Genomic DNA, 22,865 nt, shown 5'->3' with positions numbered 1-22,865 from the left:
CAAAAATGAAAATAGAAAACAAACAAAAATTTTATGTAATTAGTATCGGTATTCAAAATCAAAAATGAAAGTAGACAAATCAAAAGGGAAAGGAGATGTTTGAATAAAAATAATTCCCTTTTTTCAACTTCTTTTTTTAGAGGACAGGACAATATGAATGTTTTATTATGCTCTATCAACACATTAAAAAGATTATACGATATATCTGCTGTGGAAGTAGGTCAACATTTCTATTGGCAAATAGGGGGTTTCCTAGTACATGCCCAAGTACTTATTACTTCTTGGGTTGTAATTGCTATCTTATTGGTTTCAGCCATTCTAGTTATTCGAAATCTGCAAACCATTCCCACTTTCGGTCAGAATTTATTTGAATATGTTCTTGAATTCATTCGAGACGTGAGCAAAACTCAGATTGGAGAAGAATATGGTCCGTGGGTTCCTTTTATTGGAACTTTGTTTCTATTTATTTTTGTTTCTAATTGGTCAGGGGCTCTTTTACCTTGGAAAATCATCCAATTACCTCATGGGGAGTTAGCTGCACCCACAAATGATATAAATACTACCGTTGCATTAGCTTTACTTACATCAGTTGCATATTTCTATGCGGGTCTTTCAAAAAAAGGATTAGCTTATTTTAGTAAATACATCCAACCAACTCCAATCCTTTTACCGATTAACATATTAGAAGATTTCACAAAACCCTTATCCCTTAGTTTTCGACTTTTCGGAAATATATTAGCTGATGAATTAGTAGTTGTTGTTCTTGTTTCTTTAGTACCTTTAGTAGTTCCTATACCTGTCATGTTCCTTGGATTATTCACAAGCGGTATTCAAGCTCTCATTTTTGCTACTTTAGCTGCGGCTTATATAGGTGAATCCATTGAAGGCCATCATTGACTAGTTTTCTCAAAAATAGTCTTTTTTGTTTAGCTTGCCACACATATATTGTGGCTCAATAGAATCTACAAAATAAACATCTATCTATAGATATATAGATAGATATAGATAGATCTATTCGATTAGTATATATTAGTTTGGATATTCAAAAAAAATGAATAGCTAGAATTAGAATTCTGTATGATATTTACGTTTACAATGTGTGATAAAAAGATACTATATAGAATGTTAGTAGATTCTCGTTTGATTCACATTTAATTCAACAATTGATCAAAAGATAATTAAAAACATTTAGATCACCCAATTTCCTATATTTCTTTGAAACATTAATGAAATCGAATGAATTTATTTAGATTGATTGTATCCATATGGGATAAGAGAATAAGAAAAGAGGGAAGGGGAGCTTAAAAAAAAACATGATAAAAAAAATAGAAGTGAGGGGATCAGTCAAGGTTTTTTAGGTTTCAAAGAATGAATTTCAATTTCGATTGAATCTAAAACACAAAGAAAATTAGTTTACAGCATAGAAGAAACCTATGTATATGTGATATGATATTATAGATGAACTAGTTTTATATGAACTAACCATATATCTGAAATAACTAATCTTTTCTATATAAAAAAGGCCTCGCTATTACTGTCAATTTCTATAGGGATAGAAAAGCAAAGTCCTTGCGTTTCAGCTCTAATTGTGAATTGAAAATTAAAAAACTAAAGAAATTGTATAAAAAAACGAAGAATTCAAAGAATGATTCCAAAATTAAGGTAAGAGAAGAACAAAGATTATACAGATTCACCCCCAAAACTATGTAGTTCGAGACGAAAAAAGAAATCTCGAAGTAATTCGTTTAATAACTATTATTTTCAATTTTTAATTCTTATTTTTATTAATTACTTTAACTGAAAAAGTCTTGGTAATTGAAAAATGAAGTCAGAATTTATTAGTCGATTATATCATTAACTATTTCTTTCTTTTATATGTAGGTTACGAGGAAATTCTCATGAATCCAATTATTTCTGCCGCTTCTGTTATTGCTGCTGGATTGGCCGTAGGGCTTGCTTCTATTGGACCTGGGGTTGGTCAAGGCACTGCCGCAGGGCAAGCTGTAGAGGGGATTGCACGACAACCAGAGGCAGAGGGAAAAATACGGGGTACTTTATTACTTAGTCTGGCTTTTATGGAAGCTTTAACAATTTACGGGCTGGTTGTAGCATTAGCACTTTTATTTGCTAATCCTTTTGTTTAATCCTAAAAAGATAAAAATACATATGTGGACTTCCTTTTTCGAATTATATTAATAATTCACTCCTACAATTCTTTATCTGTTCGGATAAGAACACAGGAGAAGGACTAATTGAAAGGTATTCACATACTTATTCACCCTCTTTCTTCTTTTTGTTTAGTCCAATGAACCCCTCTTTTATTTTATTTCTTTTAAGATAATTTTTTGAAAGTGTTCAAACTAGATAGATTTTGCAATTGATAAAAGAACTGGTATCTAATTCTAAGAAGTATCATTCTTTTAGGGAATCTTCCAATTGATTGACCAATCCAAATTATATCAAATTCTATAATTATATATTCCAATTAGATTATTATATTATCTATCTAATAGGAATATTAGAAAGATAATTAGTCTATTCATAAGAGGAGATGAGATCATATGAAAAATATAACCGATTCTTTCCTTTGTTTGGGCTCCTGGCCATCCGCCGGAAGTTTCGTGTTTAATACCGATATTTTAGCAACAAATCCAATAAATCTTAGTGTAGTGTTAGGTCTACTGGTTTTTTTTGGAAAGGGAGTGTGTGCGAGTTGTTTATTTCAAAGAATAAATTGGATTTAACCAAACTGCACTTTTTAGTTTAGTTAGAATTAAGAAAATGTGCAGAATCCCGCGAATTACTTCTGAATTCATTTTCTTTTTTGAATAAATTAAGAAAAATCTTAAAGAACCATAGCATTTCGCGCTTTATTGGTAATCCACTTTGATTCTCTATTTACCAAAAATTTTGGACTATTACCATGGTTAAAAAGAGTTTGAAGTCTATACGCAGTGTAGTACTCTTTCTACCGCTATATTAATACAGAAAGGAAACGGTTTCAAAAAAATTATTCGATTTTTTTTCGATATAAAACACTCATGTCGATAAAAAAAATGGCTTGAATCCTATTTATGGCGAGAAATAAAAAACGGGTGAATTTAAACCTCCCCTTTGTACGATGCGTAATCGATGGATGACCTATGTATAAATTCAAAAGAAGTCTTTGGATTTGAATAAAAAAACAACTTTGTTGACATATATTTGTTTGGTCAAAAGAGTCCTCCGAATATTCTAGTCTTATATTGGTAATTGTTTTCACTTTGAATAGAGAAGAGAGGATAGGCTCATTACATAAAAAATTGGTAAATTTCCGATAAGTAATTGAGTGTGAGAGCCAAATGAATCGAAAGATTCATGTTTGGTTCGGGAAGAGATCATAGACATTTTGAAATGGATGGAAAGAGAGTCTACTTTCATTACGTGATTTATTAGATAATCGAAAACAGAAAATCTGGAGAACTATTCGAAACTCAGAAGAATTACAGGAAAACGCCATTGAACAGCTCGAAAAAGCCCAGGCCCGCTTAAGGAAAGTTGAAACAGAAGCAGATCTGTTTCGGGTGAATGGCTATTCTGAGATCAAACGAGAAAAATTGAATTTAATTAATTCAATTTATACGACTTTGGAACAATTAGAAAATTACAAAAACGAAGCTATTGATTTTGAACAACAAAGAGTTATTAATCAAGTTCGACAGCGGGTTTTACAACAAGCCTTACAGGGAGCTCTAGGAACTCTAAATAGTTGCTTGAACAACGAGTTACATTTACGTACTGTTAGTGCTAATATTGGCATGTTTGGGATGATGAAATAAAAAAATAACTGATTAGGCTTTCTATTATACAATAGAGTATAGGCATCATTTTTTTCTTATAAAAAATAAATTTAAGATATTTTCATGGTAACCATTCGTGCAGATGAAATTAGTAAAATTATCCGTGAACGCATTGAGCAATATAATACAGAAGTAAAAATTGTAAATACTGGTACCGTACTTCAAGTAGGCGATGGTATTGCTCGTATTTATGGTCTTGATGAAGTAATGGCGGGTGAATTGGTGGAATTTGAAGAAGGTACTATAGGCATTGCTTTGAATTTGGAATCAAAAAATGTTGGTGTTGTATTAATGGGTGATGGTTTGCTGATACAAGAGGGAAGTTCAGTAAAAGCAACAGGAAGAATTGCTCAGATACCTGTAAGTGAAGCTTATTTGAGTCGTGTTATAAATGCCCTGGCTAAACCAATTGACGGTCGAGGAGAAATTTCAGCTTCGGAATCTCGATTAATAGAATCTCCCGCTCCCGGTATTATTTCAAGACGTTCGGTATATGAGCCTCTCCAAACAGGACTTATTGCTATTGATTCGATGATCCCCATAGGACGGGGCCAGCGAGAATTAATTATTGGAGATAGACAAACAGGTAAAACAGCAGTAGCCACAGATACAATTCTCAATCAACAGGGACAAAATGTAATATGTGTTTATGTAGCTGTTGGTCAAAAAGCATCTTCTGTGGCTCAAGTGGTGACTACCTTACAAGAAAGAGGAGCAATGGAATACACTATTGTAGTAGCTGAAACAGCGGATTCTCCAGCTACATTACAATACCTCGCGCCTTATACAGGAGCAGCTCTGGCTGAATATTTTATGTACCGTGAACGTCACACTTTAATCATTTATGACGATCTCTCCAAACAAGCACAGGCTTATCGGCAAATGTCTCTTCTATTACGAAGACCACCAGGTCGCGAAGCTTATCCAGGGGATGTTTTTTATTTACATTCGCGTCTTTTGGAAAGAGCCGCTAAATTAAGTTCTCAGTTAGGCGAAGGAAGTATGACTGCTTTACCAATAGTTGAAACTCAATCGGGAGATGTTTCAGCTTATATTCCTACGAATGTAATTTCCATTACAGATGGCCAAATATTCTTATCGGCCGATCTATTCAATGCTGGAATAAGACCCGCTATTAATGTTGGTATTTCAGTTTCCAGAGTTGGATCGGCGGCTCAAATCAAAGCCATGAAACAAGTAGCTGGTAAATTAAAATTGGAATTAGCACAATTCGCAGAATTAGAAGCTTTTGCACAATTCGCTTCTGATCTAGATAAAGCTACTCAAAATCAATTAGCAAGAGGTCAACGATTGCGCGAGTTGCTTAAACAATCCCAATCAGCTCCTCTTACTGTGGAAGAACAGATAGTAACTATTTATACCGGAACGAATGGTTATCTTGATTCATTAGAAATTGGACAGGTAAGGAAATTTCTTGTTGAGTTACGTGCTTACTTAAAGACGAATAAACCTCAATTCAAAGAAATCATATCTTCTACCAAGACATTCACTGGGGAAGCAGAAGCCCTTTTAAAGGACGCTATTAAAGAACAGATGGAACTCTTTTTATTCCAGGAACAAGTAGAAAAAAATTGATGAATCATTAAATAATTTTGTAATTCAATTTTCCAATTTTTATAATTAGTATCTTTTAATATGTTTTTATTTCATTTGAATATTATATATAATGAATTCGAATCAAAATGTAATAAATCAAAAAAAATAGAAGGACAAGGTTGAAATTAGATATGCAAACAACTTGCGTCCAATAGGATTTGAACCTATACCTAAGGTTTAGAAGACCTCTGTCCTATCCATTAGACAATGGACGCTTCTATTTTATATTTGATTCTTTAACCTTTTTAACTAAACCTTATTAAAAAGATTAAAGAATCAAACAAATATAAAGAAAGAATTCTAGAAATTATAAAAATAAAATAAATCAAATATTTAGAATAAAAGAAAAAAAAAATAAAAAAGAAAAATCAATTGAATATAATTGAATATATATAACTAAAACTAAATTAAGAAATGAAAATGAAGAATTGACAAATTCTTTAAGAATTCTAGATTCATTCTCGAAGAAAAAAGATAGATTTAAATAGAATAAAATAGAAGCGGGTAGCGGGAATCGAACCCGCATCGTTAGCTTGGAAGGCTAAGGGTTATAGTCGACGTTGATTCATCATTTTGATTTAACGTCTCTAATTCAAAACTGAACGTGAAACTTTTGTTTCATTCGGCTCCTTTACGGAATGAAGAGATGGACAATAAAAAAAATTGACCCATAACATCTATGTCAGCCTTTTTGTATGAATAGGTTTCAAATATCTTGCTTTTTAGATGATCCCTCTAGAAGAGCAATATTCTAACAATCTATGTTTTTTTTCTAGTTACTTCGTTCTCTATTTCTATTTCAGAAAATCTTTAGGAAAAGAAGAAAATTTCCGTCGAGCTAAAAAAATGTCGATGTCTCTAGTAAACTAAAAGAATCGTTTAATAGCTATTTTGCTTCAATTTTTACTATGCAAAAAAATGGAAGATTTAGTTACGATTAGAAAGAAACTTTGTATATTTCTCTCCATAGATCCTTTAGTAATACTCAAAAAATTCGGATTATAGATCCAATTCCAAAAACTTATGTTTCATAATTTTAAAACTCAATTTGTCAAATTCGATTTGATTCTTCTTGTATACAAATTACAATAATGTATATTATACCGCAAATAATTCATCGAGGGGTATAAAGGAGTCCCTTTAAGTAAAAAATAAAGTTTTTGATCGGCATATGAATCAAATGGGGGATCCCTTAACTTTTGGGGGGTCCTTGAAACGAATCGCACTTTTACCACTAAACTATACCCGCTACAATATCATTATTGTATCTTTTGTTGAACAAAGCAATCAGACAAAATAAAGAAATGGGAGGCATAATATTCTAATAAGTCGAGTATTGACATGTTTCATTAGAGAATCTTCTAATGAAATTTGAAAAACGGGATAATTTTCATTTTTTTATTTTGCTGAAGGTTATATATATATACAATTTACGTTACCAGAAAAAAGAGAGGGAGTAAGAAAAGAGAACATTTTTATATTATCTTATTTTGGTTTTATCTCATAGGAATCTATCCGTATCTCTTATTTTTTTTTTAATTACAAATATTTTTACAAATATTTTTTTTTCGAATAAAATATATTCAAATAAAGAATTTTTCTTCAATATTCATGGGAATAAAAGAAAAAGAGCCCGACTAGGTACTGGCCGGGCTCATTGGCTAAGAAAAAAAGAAAACTAAAATATATAGAATAATAAAAAAAAGATAGATAAGATAAAAAAGAATAAAAAAAAAGCAAGTCTCTTTTTTTTTTAAGCTCCCTTTTTGTTCTTCTTGTTTATGTGATATAACATAAACAAAGTAATTCTTTTTTTTTTCAATTGGGGAGAGATGGCTGAGTGGACTATAGCGTCGGATTGCTAATCCGTTGTACAAATTCTTGTACCGAGGGTTCGAATCCCTCTCTTTCCGTTGATAATTTGGTATTTTTTTTTGAACTTGTTTTTTTTATTTACTAGTTAAAGATGTTAAAATAGAGAAAATCCTAAAAATATTTCAAAATTCCGCACAAGCAAGAAAACACAGAATCCACTTTTTTCTTATTCTATTCTTCACGTCCTGGATTACGTCCTGGATCGTTAGATAGGAATCCGAAGATGAAAAGAGAAACGAAAAAGATCACTACCGTATAAACAAAAAGTTTTAGAGTAAGCATTATGAAATCTCCAAGATAATTAAAAAACGACAAAGAAAGAGAATAGATTCTCTTATATTACAACATATTTTGTTTCTTTTAATACTAAGATACTAAGTTTCTAAAAAATGAAGTTTTTTTAGGATATGAGGAGATATATATATATGAGTTTCGAAAATGAATTGATAGTAAGAGTAGATTATTTTATTACAAATTATCAATAATTCTTTTGACCAAAAATCCTTTTTTTCTGTAATCTAGGTATTCGATTGGTGAGGGGTTCCAATCGAATAATCGGATTAGGTTTTTTCAATTCAAAAAACGTAAATGATGAGAAGGTCCCTTTTTTTCCTATATATTGAAAAATTTCAATATTGGAATCCAGAAGTCACACTGTAAGACTTATCTGATCTTATAAATTGTTAAAATGTTCGAGTTTTAGTTTTCTGAAAAATTCTGAATTTTTTTACGACATTATTCAAATTAAAAATATCATCGAAAACTTACAGCAGCTTGCCAAACAAAAGCTAAAAGAAAAAATAGTACGGGTATTACTGGCATAATATCCACAATTGGATTCAAGAAAGCGTAGGCTTCGGGCAATTTCTCCAAAAAAAAACTACTGGAATAAAGGACGGAGTGAATACAAATACAGATCCAACTAAAGATATTAAGCATAACAAACATTTTGTTCTTTAAAAAAAATAAAAGTTATTTTTGTTTTTTTTTTTTCATTCTAATTTTCAATTTTATTGCATTATATACATAATACAATAAAAAGGAAAATAAAGAGTTATGAATAAAAGTAAAAAAATGAATCAAATAAGATAAGAATCTCGAGAATCCTTCTTTTATTTGAACTTTTCCAGTTTCAAAATATTTTTTATTCTGAAATCAAAAAAATTGAAGAAATCATACTTCCTTCTATATAATATCTTAATTGAATTGTATGTAATGATCAATCAATTTAGTTTTATCCTATCTATCTATATCCATTTATAGATATAGATAGATATGTAGATACGCATATAAAATACTAGTCGCAAAATTTTTTTTTTATAGAAATTTTTGAACTGGAATTGACGAACAACCAATATCAATAATAGTCTTTATTAATGTAAAATGGAAAATGGGGCGTGGCCAAGCGGTAAGGCAACGGGTTTTGGTCCCGCTATTCGGAGGTTCGAATCCTTCCGTCCCAGAGCATATCTATTTAGGATGTATATCATATTTGAATACAGATTGTATCGCATAATTAAAAGGGACCCTCCTTTTTTTGAAAAAAAAAATTATCATTTTTCTACTTTACAAATTATAAAAATAGAATAGAGTAGAAAATATATTGCTAGAATATCAAGTTCATTTTCATTTATGTCTTTACTTTTAAAAAGGTTTTCATTATATATAAGAAAAACCGAAACGTAAAAAAAAGGATAGATTCTTATGTAGCGAATGAATCAATCACTATTCACGATTCGATAATTACATACTGGATCTAAGCTAAGGGAATGTTAGAGTAAAACTTCGTTTGAAACGATGTGGTAAAAAGCAACGTGCGGCTTGAAAGACATGATTAAATTAGGGGTGGATTTTGATATCCGCCATTTTTTCTAGTATTTTACAAACGAACATGATCTTGACTTGACATCATTTGTTCTGTTCCACTAGACCCCTTTTTTTGTTTTTGGGACAGGAAAGGGATTAATGATGTAAATAGTACATGATGGAACTCGAATTTATTCATTTCTCGGGAGCAAGTATCTAAAATTTAATAAATTCTAAAAAGTTAATAAGTCTGTTTATTTTATAAAAATAGAAAGGATCTTATTTCAGCCAGGTTCAAAAAAAATGGTTGAAATTTGTAAAATTGCTTTTTTATCAAAAAGTTTATCCGCAGGAATTAACTTTTTTTATGATTCTTTCAGAGAAAAACAGGTATGTTGCTCCCATTTTTTTAAAAAATTGAAGATTCCCGGAGTAATGTCTAAACCCAAAGATTCAAAGAAAAGCTAAAAAATCAGGGAATTAAGGAAATACCATTTTCAAATTGTATCATCAATTCTATTATCAAAAATTTTAGAAAAAAGAAATGAATGATAAAGAAACGAAATACGGGCAAGAAAGAGGAGTAGAGACCACTCAATAAATGAAATAGCTGCTGCTTGGTTTTCTTTTTAGTTTTTTGAGAATTTTTCAAATTGAGTGTTATGGAGGTACAAATAGGAAGAGTTTTTTTTTTTCAGAAAGAAAATACGAAAGAAAAATACTTCAGTCATTGTTTAATTGATTTGATGATTTTATTGCTCTATTTTACATCATAATTTTCGAAATACATAGAATTTTTGATATTCTCGAGCCGTACGGGGATAAAAATTTCCTGTACGTTTGGAGGGGGGGTATCTATATCTATCCCAAAGAGCTGTTTATCGAATTGTTGCTAAGGGATGTTCGACCCCAAAGAGAGGGAAGATATCTTCAGAAAGTGGATCCTATAAAGAATTAAACCTATTTCAATATTCCTGTTATTCTTTCATTTCCTTGACAAGGGGCGCTTAACCTACAGGAACTGTTCAGCATATTTCAAAAAAGGCAGGTGTTTTTATAGAACTTAGCTCGAATCAACAAACGAAATTCAATTAATGAAATCAAAAAGGGGGTGTAGATTATTTGTATATAGATTTACAAAACTCCCCGCTCTCTTGTTATATTCATACTTCATTTTTTTATTTCTTGTTGTTTATATAGAATCATAGAATGCAATTTTATATAGTCAGACAATTCATGAAATTTTCATAAATCTTCAAAAAAAATGAAAAATTGTATAGAGATAAAAGAGAGAATATAGGAAAAAAAAGAGTAACTAAATATAGTAATTGGACTTTTAAATAGATTCCCCCCTATGAGGTGATTTTTTTATTTCATATTTCTTCTTATTTTATTGTTATTTCTTTTTAATATTGACTCGCTCTTTATTTTTTTCAGTTATTAATTCTAGTTATTTGATTTATATACTTTTTTTTGATAGTAAATAAATGAGATAGAATATTCAAAATGGAATATTTCTATTATTTGATTTTTCATCCAATGACTATACATTTTTTTTTATGGAAATACAGGAAAAAACTCTATGGAAAAATGGTGGTTCAATTCTAAGTTACTTAATAGGAAGTTCGAATACAGGTGTGAATTAAGTAAATCAATGGAGAGTCTTGGTCCTATTGAGAATACCAGTCTAAGCGAAGAACCCAAAATTTTAACTGATATAGATAAAAAAATTCAGAGGTGGGATGATCGTGATAATTCTAGTTATAATTCTTTTGATTATTTAGTAGGTGTCGATAACATACAGGATTTCCTATCTGATAAAACTTTTTTAGTTAGGGATAATAAGAAGAACAGTTATTCCATATATTTAGATATTGAAAATAAAACTTTGGAGATTAACAACAATCATTCTTTTCTAAGGGTTTTTTCTAGCTATCTGAATACTGTTATTAAGAGTGATTACGATCATTCCATGTATGATACTCCTTTTAGTTGGAACAATTATATTAATAGTTGCATTGATAGTTATTTTCATTCTCAAATCTGTGTTGATAGTTGCATTTTTGGTAATATAGTCGAATATAATGACAGTTATTTTTATAGTTACTTTTTAGGTAAGGTCAGAAATTGTAGTGAAAGTGAGAATTCTAGTTTTAGTTTAATAACTAGTACGAATGATACAAATGATAGTGATTCCACTCTAGTAGAAAATTATATGAATCTCCATGAAAGTGAACAATTGACGCATTTGTGGATTGAATGCGAAAATTGTTATGAATTAAATTATAAAAAATTTTGGAAATCAAAAAGGAATATTTGTGAATACTGTGGATATCATTTGAAAATGGACAGTTCAGATAGAATCGAATTTTCGATTGATTCGGGTACTTGGAATCCTATGGATGAAGACATGGTTTCTCTGGATCTCATTGAATTTCATTCAGAAGAAGAACCTTATAAAGATCGTATTGATTCTTATCAAAGAAAAACAGGATTAACTGAGGCTGTTCAAACAGGGACAGGTCAAGTAAATGGTATTCCTGTAGCAATTGGTATTATGGATTTTAAGTTTATGGGAGGTAGCATGGGATCCGTAGTAGGTGAGAAAATCACCCGTTTGGTAGAATATGCTACTAATCAACTTTTACCTCTTATTCTCGTATGTTCGTCCGGAGGAGCGCGTATGCAAGAAGGAAGTTTGAGCTTGATGCAAATGGCTAAAATTTCTTCTGCTTTATATTATTATCAAACAATTCAAAAATTATTCTATGTATCGATACTTACATCTCCTACTACGGGTGGGGTGACAGCTAGTTTTGGCATGTTGGGGGATATCATTATTGGCGAACCAAACGCTTATATTGCATTTGCTGGTAAAAGAGTAATTGAACAAACATTGAATAAGACAGTGCCCGAAGATTCACAAGTAGCTGAATCTTTATTCAATAAGGGTTTAATTGATTCAATCGTACCGCGTAATCTTTTAAAGGGAGTTGTAACTGAGTTATTGCAATTCCATAATTTCTTTTCTTTGACTAAAAAGGAAAGAAATTATGGAATTGAAATACAAAATCAAAACATACAGGATCAAAGTAATAAAATAAAAGAATAATAAAAAAATACTAAGAATCATAAAAGGGTATATTCTGATATATATCGGCTTAGCTATAATCACTAGAATTCCTATATACTAAGTATAAAGATATAGGAATTCTAGTGATTATAGACTGTCTTTTTTAATAAAAATAAGAATAAAAATCGACAAAAATAAAAATAGATATAGTACAAATAGTAAATCGAGGTACCCTTATTTATGATAAACTTTCCTTCCATTTTTGTTCCTTTAGTGGGTCTAGTATTTCCGGCAATTGCAATGGCTTCTTTATTTCTTTATGTTCAAAAAAACAAGATTTTTTAGATACGGCGGTAAGTAGGGAAAAATATTATAGATCTTTTTTTTAGAGCTGGAAGCAATTGGATGAATTCCCCCTAAAGGTTTACATTTCAGTAGCGCCAGTTGATGAAAATTACTTTAGAAACAAGTAAAATTCTGGGGTTTTTTATTCCACAATTATTATTCTTAAAAAGAAAAAGAGGGGGTAATGAATATTTTAAAAAAAAGATCAAAAGAAGTACTGATCTATTCTATAACAGAGTCTCGAAAAATAAGCAATATCTTTTCAGCCTTTATCATTTTTTTAGGTTCATTGGGGTTATTGTTGGTTGCAATTTCCAGTTATCTCGGTATGGGTCTTTTCCTTTTTTCTCAGGAAATTAGTAATTTTCCATTTATTCCACAAGGGGCCGCGATGGCTTTTTATGGAATTGGGGGTCTCTTTATTAGTTTTTATTTGTGGTGGATTATTTTGTGGGATATTGGCGGTGGTTTTGATATCTTCGATAAAAAAAATAAAGAAGAAGTATGTTTTCTTCGTTGGGGATTTCCTGGAAAAAATCGTCGTATTATTCTCAAAATACCTATGAACGAGATTAAATCTATCAGAATAATAACAGGAGTTCAAGAACGAAGTATTTTGACTCGTACTCTTACTTATGAGAGTCTCGTTTATATGGAAACAATAGAACAGGGGTTTATTCCCTTGACTCGTATTGAAGATAATTTGACTCCACTAGAAATTGCAAATAGAGCTGGCGAATTATCTTTTTTTTTAGGTGTACCGCTTCTTTATTGATGAAAATTGGACTTAACTAGAAATAAAATTGCACAAAAAGTTTCAGAATTGTCCTATTTATTTAGTGTACCGATTGAAATATTTTGAAAAAAAACTGTTTTTTGCAAAATATTTCAATTTTTATTTTTATAGATGGGACATTTTTTGATTTCGAAATTTGAATATTATAGTCATAACTCGAAGTGCTCCTTGGTGTATTTCTAAAAAGAATCCTTTTTTCTTCGAATCTTAGCAATTAATATCCTTTCGAAACAATATTTTTTTCTTCATTGGATTGGAATTGACTGTGAATTCTTTCGATTTCTTATTCGATTTATGTATTCTTTTTTCTCAATTAAAGAAGGCAAAGGCTAACTTCCGAAGTTTAAGTAAAAAAAAATGATAAAATACAATCTAAATTTATCTAGAAGCTCTATAACTTGTAATGAAGCTTATACTTGATAGAAAAGTTATTATCATATAGAGTTGACGAAAGAGATGAAGTTAAGTTCATTAAAGACGAAAAATGAAAAAAAAAAAAAGCATTCCCCTTCTATATCTTACATCTATAGTCTTTTTGCCCTGGTGTATCTCTTTCACATTTAAGAAAAGTCTGGAATCTTGGTTTATTAATTGGTGGAATACTAGTCAATCCGAAATTTTCTTGAATGATATTAAAGAAAAGAGTATTCTAAACAAATTCATAGAATTAGAGGAACTGTTTTTCTTAGATGACATGTTAAAGGAATGTCCGAAAACATATATACAAAACCTTCGTACTGGAATTTATAAAGAAACAATCCAATTAATCAAAACACACAATGAAGATCGTATGAATACGATTTTGCACTTCTCCACAAATATAATTTGTTTCTTTATTCTAAGCGGTTATTCTATTCTTGGTAATCAAGAACTTGTTCTTATTAACTCTTTGGTTCGAGAATTTATATATAATTTAAGTGACACAATAAAAGCTTTTTCTATTCTTTTATTAACTGATTTATGTATAGGATTCCATTCAACCCATGGGTGGGAACTACTTTTTGGCTTCGTTTATAAAGATTTTGGATTTGCTCAAAATGATCAAATTATATCCGGTCTTGTGTCCACTTTTCCAGTCATTTTAGATACAATTTTAAAATATTGGATTTTCCGTTATTTAAATCGCATATCTCCATCACTTGTAGTGATTTATCATTCAATGAATGATTGACAGAAAAACCGATTTACTTCAATGAATTTCAAGTTTTTATCTAAAAAAGATAATTTTTCATTTTCCCCTCTTTAAAAAAAAGTTAAATAAAAAAGGGGTTCCCACCTTGGATAGGGAACTATGCGAGTGACCTACCTAATCTTATTGTAGAAATTTTCAGGATCAATGATTAGACCATGCAAACTAGAAATGCTTTTTCTTGTATAAAGGAAGGGATTACCCGATCCATTTCTATATCGGTCATGATATATATAATAATTCGAGCACCCTTTTCAAATGCATATCCAATTTTTGCACAGCAGGGTTATGAAAATCCCCGAGAAGCAACCGGTCGTATTGTCTGTGCCAATTGCCATTTAGCTAATAAGCCCGTGGATATTGAGGTTCCACAAGCGGTACTTCCTGATACTGTATTTGAAGCAGTTGTTCGAATTCCTTATGATATGCAAGTGAAACAAGTTCTAGCTAATGGTAAAAAGGGAACTTTGAATGTGGGGGCTGTTCTTATTTTACCGGAAGGTTTTGAATTGGCACCCCCCGATCGTATTTCGCCTGAGATTAAAGAGAAGATAGGCAATCTGTCTTTTCAAAACTATCGCCCTACAAAAAAAAATATTCTTGTAGTAGGCCCTGTTCCTGGTCAGAAATATAATGAAATCACGTTTCCTATTCTTTCCCCGGATCCCGCTAGTAAAAGAGATATTCATTTCTTAAAATATCCTATATATGTAGGCGGGAACAGGGGAAGGGGCCAGATTTATCTTGACGGGAGCAAGAGTAATAATAATGTTTATAATGCTACAGCAGCAGGTATAGTCAAAAAAATCATACGAAAAGAAAAAGGGGGATACGAAATCACTATAGTAGATGCATTAGATGAGCGTGAAGTGATTGATATTATACCTCCAGGACCAGAACTTCTTGTTTCAGAAGGTGAATCTATCAAACTTGATCAGCCATTAACAAGTAATCCTAATGTCGGTGGATTTGGTCAGGGGGATGCGGAAATAGTACTTCAAGATCCATTACGTGTTCAAGGTCTCTTGTTCTTCTTGGCATCTATTATTTTAGCACAAATCTTTTTAGTTCTTAAGAAGAAACAATTTGAGAAGGTTCAATTGTTCGAAATGAATTTTTAGTTCCGCGTATTTATCAACATATTAAACTCGTAAAAATAACTCAATTTTTTTGATAATTTTTGTAATTATATTCTGTATAATATCTGTATAATAGAAAATATATATATATATTCAAATATCGAAAAGTTACTCTAAGGGGGATTCTTTGTTTTTTCTTTTTTTTTTTTTTCTTTGTCCTTTCCTAGAGTCCGATTCCTATTCCTTCTTGTTTGTGTTGAAATAGAAATATTCTAAAAATATCAATAAAATACTATTTTTGAATCCCTTCCTGAAAAATCCTATATCTTAGTTTCTCTTTTTTCCAACTTAGAATCTTTCTGCCAGATAATCTTTTATGGTATATAAATAATATGTAAAATAATATGTAGTGAACAAATAAAAAAAAAAGAATGAAATGGAATTTTTTGAAACATCGGAAGAAGTAGTCATTTATATGAAAAAAAATTAGAATTCTTAAGAACTCAAGGGGGATCCACTTGCATTCGTCAAAGAAAGAGTGGATCCCTGTTCAGTTCTTACACTTTCATTTCAAAAACCCAAATAGAATACGATTACTACAGAGATGAGCCCAATCCGGAATATGAACCATAAAAGAAAATACCAATTAAACCGATCACAGTAATACCAGTTACAGTACCTATTATCCAAAGAGGAATTCTTCCAGTAGTATCGGCCATTTATCCCACTTTCCTCCACATTTAATCACGTAGTCAGTCATGCTAAAGACATTAACAAACAGTCATAGATAATTATGAAATGATATCCTTCCGAATGGGATAAAAGAATTCTTAATATATATATTATTGACTATTCCTATTTCTTCTATTAATTCTAATTAATTGAAGAAATAATTTGAAAATAAAACAGCAAGTACAAAAATAAGTAATAACCCCCAGTAGAGACTGGTACGATTCAATTCAACATTTTGTTCATTTGGGTTTGATTGTGTCATAGCTCTATAATTCAAATTAAGTTTATCGTTGGATGAATTGCATTGCTGATATTGATCCCAAAAAAGAAACAGTGGGTACCGCTAGTCCGTGAACAGCTAGCCATCGTACTGTAAAAATTGGATAGGTCCTATCTATAGTCATTGGAGCCTCCTAAAAAGATCTACTAAATTCATCAAGTTGTTCCAAAGGATCAAAACGGCCAGTTATTAATGGAATTCCTTGTCGGTTCTCTGTAAAATACTCGTTTGGGCGGGGACTTCCAAATACATCGTAAGCTAGACCTGTACTGACAAATAACCAACCTGCAATGAATAGGGAGGGTATAGTAATGCTATGAATAATCCAGTATCGGATACTGGTAATAATATCAGCAAAAGAACGTTCTCCTGTGCTTCCAGACATCTTGAACTCCACATATTCTTGTACAGTCAAAAGGGGGGGATCGAGTCCATAAAAGACGAGATCAGTAAGGCGAAATTTACTGAAATAGAATCCTTGTTAGATCGTCCATTTTGTACCAACGGTGTCTTTTGAGTATACCGAATCAGTATAGCTATCCTTCTTCTAACAGAGCAATGAAATTTCACAATCAGTGTAAAATTTTAGTACTAGATTTTTTTCTTCTTTTTTCATTGATTGTCTCTATGTAGTCAAAAATCCGATAGAAAATTTTGCAAAGTTTGGGTATATAAAAATTTTTTTTATATTAAATTTTTAGAGTAATAGTATAAAAGGAAGGTTCTTAACATTTCAAATTATTAGTTTTGGATTAGAAACTAAAGATCCATTAAAATCGGAATATGAGAAAAGGGTTTCTAATAATTAATAAAGTAGATAATTCATAAAGTAGATTTTCTATTTTAATAATTCAATTATTGCCAAATCAATAAATATATTTTTTGTGGTTGTTGAAGATCTTTTTTTCTATTTTCTTCTACATTAATTCAAAGTGAAATAAAATGAAATAACAGAGTTATTATTCTTTGTTTGAATATTCATAATTTTTCTTTTCTTTTTCCAATATAAACAGAATTCTATTGGATATCTATAGAATAATACTAAATATTTTCATTAGATCAGTTTACTTAATTCCTGAGTTGATTAAGAAGTATGTTGATTTGAAATCACAGGATGGGTAGATGTAACAGATGAGGAATTTATTTCTAAATTATGTTACTCTATTTCTTTTTTTTTTTTTCGTCTCTAATAATTGAATTTATTGAGGAATTGCCAATTTTGAATTGTATCTTTCAAGTAGGATTTTTTATCTTCTTTTTTCTCTCAAAAATGGAAATTTAGGGAAGTGCTTTATAAACATATGTATAAAAAGAACGAACATATTTCATTTAGTTTCTATATGCCCACTATCACTAGTTATTTCGGTTTTTTACTATCGGTTTTAATTATAACCTCGTCTCTATTTATTGGTCTTAGTAAAATACGACTTATTTGATTTGTAATTTTGAGAGGAATAGTAAATTTTGGTATAAGACATTCTAGAATTCCTTACTATGTCAATTTACAATTCTCGATCGTTGAGATTTATGATCAATACAGATTTATGTTTAAGGCTAGATATTATATTACCTTTCTTTTTACTTTTCGAACAAATAAAAATGATTGAAGTTTTTCTATTTGGAATCGTGTTAGGTTTAATTCCTATTACTTTGGCTGGATTATTTGTAACTGCATATTTACAATACCGACGAGGTGATCAGTTGGATCTTTGATTCATTAATGTCTCTTTTTTTGTGATTCCCTATTTATTTAGTTTAATCCTAATCGACAAGGATAAAATTCAGACTTTCTTTTGAATGTTCAATTATTTCAGTGTAATTATCAGGCGAATAATACTAGAATCACGCTCTGTAGGATTTGAACCTACGACATCGGGTTTTGGAGACCCGCGTTCTGCCGAACTGAACTAAGAGCGTTTTGTTTTCATAAAATTATATGATCCAAATCCATTTTGCATATAGATATTCAGTATGTATGTTCAATTGGAATTCGTCTTCACAGGTTCCCGGTTTATTGCTCATCTCATAGAATATGGAATATTATAGAATACGGAATATCATAGAATAAGTAATTGTTAGGGATAGGGATGACAGGATTTGAACCCGTGACATTTTGTACCCAAAACAAACGCGCTACCAAGCTGCGCTACATCCCTTTTCCATTTGTTTATAGTGTTATTGTAAAGAATCTTTGTCTTGTTTTCCACATTTTTCTCTGTTGATATATATCAACAGAGAAAAAATACTTAAATAATAAAAAGAAAGGAGGATTTGAAATGCGAGATCTAAAAACATATCTTTCCGTGGCACCAGTAGTAAGTACTTTATGGTTCGGGGCTTTGGCGGGTCTATTGATAGAGATCAATCGTTTTTTTCCAGATGCATTGATATTCCCCTTTTTTTAATTTTAGTTATTGACACGGGAAGGGGTGAAGAAGATGAAAGGTCCAATTATATATTAAATATGTGTAATTAACCTACTCTTCTTTTTTTTTTTTTTAGGAAAGATAAAGACGAAAGATTAAATTGGCCTCATTGAAATTCGGAGTGACACTCGGGATCGGGATCTGGTCCAGGCTTCAATGGAATTGAATTATTAATTCAATTCCTATGAAAAAGAAAGTGAAAGCAGAAATCCATAGGTTGGGGCAACAATATCATAAAAAATACTTTAAAAAAACGAAAATACTGGCAATTTGAAACGAAATATAGTTACAGATCCTTGTATTCTTTTTGTACTAGATTCAATTAAATTGGAACGAAATCTTTCATAATTTTTCGAATTCTTCTTTTTTATCTTATCTTAGTTGTTTTCATCTTTTTCTTAGATTCTTAGATTCGAATCCGAAAAGAGTTATAAGTGAATTAAAAACCCAAAGGAGGGTCATGTCCAAGGGTAAAGATATCCGAGTAAGTGTTCTTTTGGAAGGTACTGGTTGTGATAAAAAGAGTCTAAATAAGGAATAAAGCGGTATTTCTAGATAGATTACTAACAAGAATCGACACAATACGCCTAGTCGATTGGAATTGAGAAAATGATGTCCCCGTCGTTATATAACAACATATGCTAAAGAAGAAAAAAAATACAAATCCTTTATTATAATTATATTTATTTAAATCAATGTTATTTTTGGAATAGGAATAAATAAACTATGGAAAAACCTAAGCGACTCTTTATTAAATCCAAGCGATCTTTTCGTAGACGTTTGCCCCCGATTCAATCGGGGGACCGAATTGATTATAAAAACATGGGTTTAATTTGTCGATTTATTAGTGAACAAGGAAAAATATTATCTAGACGTGTAAATAGATTGACCTTAAAACAACAACGATTAATTACTGTTGCTATAAAACAAGCTCGTATTTTATCTTCGTTACCTTTTCTTAATAACGAAAAACAATTTGAAAAAAGCGAGTCGACTGCTAAAATTACTCCTTTAAGAAAAAAAAATAGAAATTAAAAATTCGAAATCCAATTTGAATTTAGATTCGAATTAAACATGGATTGATGTTTTGTTCAAAATTAGGATAATTCCATTTGATTTTTTTGTTGGAATAAAAAAGATAATAGGTAACGAAGAATAATTTTTTAAGCATGGTTGTTTATTTTGATAGCTTTATCGTATGATAAAGCTATCAAAATAAACAAATTTCTAGTCTATACCTTCCTGCAGTAAATAAGGGGTTTTAAGTTTTTATGATATTATCGGCAATCATAAAAAGACAATTCTCTTTTAATATAGCAATTTGTGCAACTATTTTACGATTAAGAAGCAATTGCTTGGTGTATAGACTATTCATTAAATTATTATAAATATAAGATACTTTTTGATTCTCGCGAATTACTGCATTTATTCGACTAATCCATAAACCACGAAAATCTCTTTTTTTCCTATCTCTATCCCGATGAGCCGAAACTAAAGCTTTCAATTTCTGTTGAGTAATAGTTCGGGTAAGTCTTGAATGAGCTCCGCGAAAACTTGATACGAATAAACGAATTTTTGTCCTCCGTTTGTGAGCTATATATCCTCGTTTAATTCTGGTCATTTAATAAATGATATTTTCAGGAATAACTTTTTCATTTTTCAGTTATTCTTTTTTTCTTCCTAGTCTATTAATAACAAAAATGGATTCTTCCGATGTATAAAAAAAAATTCCAACGGCTCTTGCTACTATAACCGCCCCAACCACGATTTTTTATATTAAACATTTAACCTCAAAATCAGAAATTGTATAGATACTAGATATCAAATAAAATAAAAATAGTAAATGAAATAGGACACATATTTTTATAATGAATTGGTGGGTTCCTTCGTTTCTATGATTTTTTTTAGAAATGACCAGGTCCTCTCTATACACCGGAGCCTTTTTATTTTCATTTTTGATTCATTTAATGAATGTTATTGTTAACTTGTACAGTTCACACTCTGTGGCTCTACCCATGCAATATTGAGTAAGTAGGTTTTTTCACAACCAAATCTAATTCTATAGTAACGGTATTTAATTATGAAAATTTGCTGGGTAGCTGACCCTCTTATTCCATTCTTACAAAATCCATCAAAATACATTCATTAAGGACATACTTTATTTTTAATTGAAATAGTATTTTCTCCGCTTAACGGGTAACTTTTTTTTGTTACCGATGGGAAAGTCCTTCTCATATGAAATTGCAAATGTGTATTATTGGTTTTGCACCAATCGAAACCATAAATTTTATACAAGATAGAAGAATGTAAAGAATTATATAATTATATAGAAAAGAATTATATATTAAGTTAAGATAGTGTGAATGTAGTTTTTGCATTCACACTATCTTAACTGATTACCAATACTGAAAAATTTTAATTTGTTTTTTCTTAGTATTTAAGCTGAACGAGTCGCACATACACCCTGGTACACGTTCCTCGACGTTGAGGGCATCCCCGAAGAGCTGGGGATTTTGTGACGTTTCGGATTGGCTGTCTTGTGTTTCTAATAAGTTGTTTCATAGTTGGCATGGTAAGTCGTACTATATATATCTATATTTTTGTATAATGAGCAGGTTTAGATCTATCCTAACCGTGAATTACTTATATTCTATATTCCTTATTTATAGCCTATATTAATTATATATACTATATTAATAGATTAACTCTTAGAGATTTTATTTTAAAATGTAAAGTAAGATAGAGTAAAAAATTAAATTTCCAATCTTGTATTTAATTAGAATAACCTTTGCCACCAATTTTTTATTCAACTGCTACAAGATCTACAATTCCATGAGCTTGGGCTTCTGCTGCTGACATAAAAACATCCCTTTCCATGTCTTCCGATATAACCCATAAAGGTTTGCCCGTTCTTTGTACATAAACCCTTGTGATAGTTTCACGCATTTTCAGTAGCTCTTCCGCTTCCAGGACAAATTCTCCCGCTTGTGCCTCATAAAAAGAACTAGCAGGTTGGTGGATCATTACCCTGATTATATCACTTAAGTAGTATTTCCCTTATCTTGATAAATCTTTTTAGAATTCTTTTTACTATATTGGTAGATTGCTAAAGATTGTCTTTATTCCCAAAATAAAGGTAACAGAAAAGGGACAAAGACAAATAAGATAAAGGGCAAAAAGTATATTCAATAACCGTACAAGCATTTTCTGCGTATTGATGCATACGGCTTTTGTACTTATGCAATTCATTTTTTCCTCTATGGATAGAGTAGAGTATTTTCTTCGATGAATTTTGTTTCTACATTTACAAATTTCTTTTTTTCTATCAAAGAAAAAAGAAGTACAAAATCTACTAGGTCTTTTGGATCCGGATCCTTAAATAATAAACAATAGAATAACCAACTTTCTTTTTGAATCTATTTTTAAATACTACGATGGTTCCGTTGTTTTTTATATCATTTTGGTATTCAACAATCCAAAAGTTTCTTTTTTTTTTCATATATTAAGTTTTCTTCTGATTCAAATAAAAATTGTTACAAGCTTTCTGGTATGAAAAAAAACAAAAAAGTATGCGACACTACTAAAATGAAACTAGGTTTCTTATAGATCAGATAAAATGGAAAATACCCTCTTTTTCATACTACTCTTTCTATATATAATTAAATGATTCAAAAAAATTGCATATGGAATTCAAAATACCATGCTATTATTACTTTGGTTTTTATGGCGAAGGTATAGTATATATAGATAGATATCTATTCTATATATTCTCAAAGAAAAGAATCATTGGCGCCAAGCGTGAGGAAAT

The 22,865-nt window shown here is 30.5% G+C and overlaps 3 non-coding genes across 3 annotated transcripts; all 3 read right to left on the bottom strand.

Annotated features, from left to right (window-relative positions):
• Positions 1-5,599: 5,599 nt before the first annotated feature.
• Positions 5,600-5,671, bottom strand: TRNAR-UCU (transfer RNA arginine (anticodon UCU)). Its single transcript has one exon. It is a non-coding gene; the product is annotated as a tRNA-Arg (tRNA).
• A 12,803-nt stretch (positions 5,672-18,474) lies between these two features.
• On the bottom strand, positions 18,475-18,548 carry TRNAW-CCA (transfer RNA tryptophan (anticodon CCA)). The gene has a single exon. It is a non-coding gene; the product is annotated as a tRNA-Trp (tRNA).
• Positions 18,549-18,713: 165 nt separating this feature from the next.
• On the bottom strand, positions 18,714-18,787 carry TRNAP-UGG (transfer RNA proline (anticodon UGG)). The gene has a single exon. It is a non-coding gene; the product is annotated as a tRNA-Pro (tRNA).
• Between the last annotated feature and the right edge of the window lie 4,078 nt (positions 18,788-22,865).

The sequence above is a fragment of the Vigna unguiculata genome, unplaced genomic scaffold (genome assembly GCF_037176805.1).
Source record: "Vigna unguiculata cultivar grain cowpea cultivar isolate G323 ecotype 2 unplaced genomic scaffold, ASM3717680v1 ptg000289l, whole genome shotgun sequence".
Taxonomy (NCBI): domain Eukaryota; kingdom Viridiplantae; phylum Streptophyta; class Magnoliopsida; order Fabales; family Fabaceae; genus Vigna; species Vigna unguiculata.
The sequence above is the reverse complement of the archived record's forward strand: the minus strand, read 5'-3'. Positions and strand labels throughout refer to the sequence as shown.